Consider the following 5,487-nt stretch of genomic DNA (forward strand, 5'->3'; position numbering starts at 1 on the left):
TAGAAAATAATCTAATAATTGTAAAATTGGATAATAATCCTAATTTATTTCAAATTCAATTAATCAAAACTTGCTCTAATTATCTTTAATAAAATAATTTCTGAAATTAAGACTATAAATAACTATATAATTTGAGACTTAATCATAATAAGATTTTTCAAAAGTTCCGAGTCTTACAGATATGGTGGTGGTGATGGCGGCGGCGATGAAGGCTGCGACGGCTGCGAGCTTTAGGGTTGAAGCTAGCCTCTTGCACATTTCCACGAGATTTTCTCTCTCACACTGCGACGGCTGAGAGCTTTAAGGTTTGTTTGGAGGGGGTTGAGAATTTTAATTATGTGTAATAGTGGGGGGATTTTTAAAATTATGCAGAGGAGTTTTATAATTTGCCACAAATAAAATATTTTGTGTAAGTTTTTAAAAATTTTCACTAAAAAAAATATATACACAATTTTTTTACTCTTAAAGTGTTTAACATTTTGAAAAAAAAATTGTTATAAAATATGCTTATAATTTATGACAAATAATTAACTTGTTACAAACAATACTGAATTTTGTGACAAATTAAATTTTTGTTACAAAACAACTGGAGTTTTTGAAACAAAAAGTTGTTTTGTTACGAAACAATTGGAGTTTTTGAAACAAAAAAAAATTGTTACAAAATATTTTGAATTTTTGCAACTTGTTTTTTTTTGTTACAAAATATTACAATATTTGTAACAAAACACTATATCATTACAAAAACTAACATAATTTATAACAAAATAAAACAGGTTATTACAAAATATTATCATATTTTGTAACAACTTGTAATATTGTTACAAAACATTATTCTCTTGTAACAATAAAAAATTATTATTACAAAATATTATTTTTTTGTAACAATTTTAAATTTGTTACAAATTTTTTGTTACAAATGTTCCATTTTTTTTTGTAGTGGATGGTGGTTTAATCCCGCTTACTGTGGAGGCAAGGACGGTGGTTTAATCCCGCTTGCGTGTTCCAAGCAAGGATGGTGGTTTAATTCCGCTTGTTTATGGAACCTATGGATAAGGATGGTGGTCTAATTCTGCTTATCCGAGTCGGGTTTGGCAACATAACCAACGCGTGAGCTCATGGCCAGTAAGACAGGCATGCATCATTTACATCTATGTGATATTGATTGGGTGTGATTATTGTTTATATGGTTTGCCTATGTGAATAATTATGTTTAACTGTTAATTGCTATACTTGATGTAACTGCTTTGATTGTGTTTGAACATCCTTACTTGTGTTTGTGATTGAAATTGGTTGGATTGTGGTGGATTGGATGTTGATTGAGTTGTTTGGGCCAGAGGCTGTGTTTGATTATGTGATGGGCCTGAGGCCATGATTGGTTTTCTTTAAGTCTAGTCCTGTATGAAAAATTAAACTGTTTCAGTATAGACTAATGAACCTATGTTTAGAATAGGTTGGTCATTTATATTGTCTAGAAAAACCTTTAAGGTTTTACAAGAAAGGAAAAAGATTTTGGATTTTGAGGAATTAACCAAGTTCTCTTTAAAAAGAATTTTTTTTAGATTTTGAAAGTATAGCAATTCTGTAACCCTATAGTGAGAACCAGAGAGGATGATGTTCTCACTCTCCTACAGGTTTTTCCTTTTTCAGGACATGGACGAAGATGTTATGAGGACTTTATTTCTAGTTTTGTTATACGATATTTTTGTGTTGTTTTAGATGTTATATTTTTCCCTTGTCTTTTATCTTTACCAATTTTGCAAGAGGGATAGGAATTTGTGATATGAATGCTTGTTGTAACACCCTAACTACCAAAGCCCACGCTTCCGGCTGCGCGACTCTGATAGCTCGGACATTACGACGACACTTATACTATTTAATACTAAAATATGAGCCTATATAAATCTTTAAACCACAAAATTGCTCCCAAAAATACTTTCGTTCGACAAAGTTCATCCATAGATACCATACAACTTACAAAAACTCATAAAGAATACATCCATATATATATATATATAAATAACATTACAAGCATTAACCAATACAATTCCTATCCCTCTTACAGATTATATCAAGATAAAGGTGAGGATACAACAAGTAATAATCTAAAGCAATACAGAGCATTTCAACAACAACTAAATAAACTCTTCGTGACTTCTGCGCCATATCCTAAAAGGGGAAAAATGTAGGGGGGTGAGAACATCATCCTCGAAAGGGTTCTCAGTAGAGGGTTTTTTTTAGGAATTACTGTAATAGGATACGTGAAGATAAACCATACCAGTGATTAATAACCGTCTTATGCCTCTTTTCAAAAACAACGGTTTACAATAAAAGTAAAGTCGGAAATCTTTTCTGAAAGAGGAACCATTCAATTCTCAAAAACTCAAAAGCCTTTCAAAACGGTTTATCTATGCTGAAACAAAATAGCCTTTCATATTTTATTCCAAACCAGAAACACAAAACCGAAATCAACCATCGGTTCATCTCATTCCAACCACGGCCCTAGACCCAAACAATCCAACCATCAACCAATCACCAAAATCCAATAGAGTCCCAGTTGCAAACACAGATAGGAAGTTCAAGCACAAACAAACAATTACAGCAAGTAGAACAATTAGCAGTTAATCACATAGGCAATCCAAGTACAATCTACACACCCAAACAATGTCACATAGATGGCATTCTCTTTCCAAAACTTCCAAAACCATGGCAAGTTAAGGATTTATTTCAAAGTATTCAAAATCACCCATCAATCAATGGGATTTTATAACAAAAGTTTCTCGGAAGAGTCCCAAGTCTTTAGGGGAGAATATCATAGCTCATTTTGCCAAATTAACTTAAAAATCATTAAAACCTTGGCTTTCCGCTTTGAGTAATAAAATAGGATCTAAGCCAAGCCGAGTCATGAAATCAATTACTTCTTTCAAAGCCATTTCCTTTACTTAACAAAACCGGCTTCAATTCTACGACTAAATCTAAAGCGTTTCAAACTACCAAGAGAATCATTTTCATTGTGTTAAACTAGAGTTTAAAAGATACTTTGAATCTTATTTAAAACGTCAAAATAATGAGGCTCATCAATCGAAATCCAATTCCTTTCAAAATCATGAAAACTCTTCCAGGGGACAATCTTTATGTTTAATAGAGAAAAACATAAACCCGTTTTACCTTTTTAAAACAGCCTCAAAGCAAAATTCTCTTCCGAATGACTTGTACCCAAAGACATAGTGTTCTTCTTGGAAAATAAGGAGAAATCATGATTCTCTTTTCAACAATTCTTTCAAAGTGTAACTTCGTTGCTTTCTTAATTGTTCTAAGTAAAGGTAATAAAAGAAGCCATAATTTCACAATCCTCTAAATAAATAGGAAAGGCATTAACTCAAAATTCTCCAAATAACATTTCAAATAAGGACTCGGATTCTATAGAAATTTCGGCAGCATCTCCCCTAAAACTTGGACTTTGCCACCCGGTTCGGGTCCCAACTAAACCGTTCCTCAATCCCTTTCAACAGTCCAAAAATCCAAAAAATCAATTCCAATTCAAGCTAAATCCAACAGCCGTCTCATTGACATATCTCAAGGAAACCGTTTCAAAATCAAATCAACATCAACCGATTTAACTCATTTCCAAAGCTTTAAAGAAACGGCTCAGTAACAAAGCATTTGTCCCAAAACCAAGTCAATTAAAGTAATCCAGGCTGAATTCAAAAGTGTATTCGACTTTTCACATCATCAAAATAATTGACTCAATTCAAACCAATCCTCAACGGATTAAACTCAGATTTCAAATCTTTTAAAGAATCAACTTCAAAACATTACATTTCACAAAGCCGCACAACAATTCAGCCAAACCAACATCCATAATCATCCGAGTCAATCAAATAATACATAAGGCAATTACAATCACCAAATACACAATATCTCACATCAGTATCCATATGTAATAATTCCAACAATAAACTATAGTTTTCAGAAAGTGCTCCTACCTTAACGCAAAACCATGGCCTAAACGCGTCACAGAGTCTTTTCCGCCTCAACCCGAAATCAACAATCGAAATCCCGGCAACCAAAACCTCGGTTCCAAGCCACTTTCGCAACAGTCTCAACAACTCTAATCGCAACATACAACAACCGAAACTCAATTGTATAGCAATTAACGCCGCAAAAGGTCAGTGTATGATAACAAAACAGCGATTAAAGGACTCTTCCAAACAAAACGCTTACCAAACTCGAGGGAACCAAGTAGCGGCTGCACCAGTGGTGGATTCCGGCAACACCAACTTCACAGCCGGTGACCAAAACGATGGCAACTCGCGGTAAACTCCTGACACAACCAGCCTTAGCAACAACTCTCATGGCCCATGGAGAAATTAACAGGTAAAGAAGCTAAAGCAGGGTTAGAGCTTACCATCATAGAAGACTCAGCGGCTGTTTCTAGCAGCAGAGGTGACGGCATCGAGGTTTTCCGGTGGCCAAAACAATTGCAACAGCACTAACCCAAAACAGAGCAGAATCTGAATGAGTGGCGAAACCCCAAGACAGTTTCGGTGACACAACAGTAGCATACGGCGAGCCCAGCAGCTCCGGTGATGGATCTTCGGCGATGGTGGAGGAAGGCGGCGACCCTCCACAGCGGCGAGCCTAGCCTCGCGGCGGCGACAGCAACCCCGCGGCAGCTCCTTTTTTGCGCACCCTCTCTCTCTGTGCGTGTGGTCAGCAGCGGTGGTAGGGACGGGTTCGACGGTGGAAACCTGACGAAACCAGCGGCGCTGTGCCTCCTCCACGTTCGCGAGCTCGACGGCGCCGATGGTGTCCCTGTTTTGTGTGTGCGCTTTTCGTTTTTGGGGGGAGAAAGGGGCTTGCGGCTGGTGCTGCAGCTTCTGATGGGAAACGGTAACGGGTTAGGGTTTTTAGGGTTAGGGTTTCATTTTCAAAAATTAGAGTTATGGGCATTTTAGTAATTTCACTTAAAATTGGGAATAATATGGTAATTGAAACCCAAATTAAATCCAACACTAGATGTATATAGAAAATATTGAACTCATCATAACGTTACACACCTACCGCTTCACCTTCCATATACACATATCACGTCTTAAAGAACTAACGCATCGCGTTACGTATACGTCTACAGGTCGCACGTGATATCAAAACAATTCTCGAGTCTACTCGGAAGGATACAAGATTTAGAAAGGGGAGTCAAATGTCAAGGATAGCAATAATAGATTTGAGAGAATATATCCAATCCCAGATAACCAAGGATACTCAAGCAATGAAGTTTGCTAGACACAATTCAATTAACAACCTCAAAGATAACCCTTGAATCAAAGAAATCCAATAGGATCAACAAGGAGAAGGATCAGCACATTAGTTTGAAACAAATTCAAGCTGAGTCGAAGAAGTATGAAGTTTATAGAGAAGAATCTCTCAAACCCAAGACAAAGCTCACAGAACTCCAAGAGCACGATTAAAAACACTTCCGAATACATT

General features: G+C 36.3%; 1 long non-coding RNA gene across 1 annotated transcript; it reads right to left on the reverse strand.

The window, feature by feature from the left end:
• On the reverse strand, window positions 3,994–4,811 carry LOC110269705. Its single transcript, XR_002358466.1, has 3 exons — window positions 4,406–4,811; window positions 4,222–4,321; window positions 3,994–4,108 (listed from the first exon to the last, which is right to left on the reverse strand). It is a non-coding gene; the product is annotated as an uncharacterized LOC110269705 (long non-coding RNA).

The sequence above is a fragment of the Arachis ipaensis genome, chromosome B03 (assembly GCF_000816755.2).
Source record: "Arachis ipaensis cultivar K30076 chromosome B03, Araip1.1, whole genome shotgun sequence".
Lineage (NCBI taxonomy): Eukaryota > Viridiplantae > Streptophyta > Magnoliopsida > Fabales > Fabaceae > Arachis > Arachis ipaensis.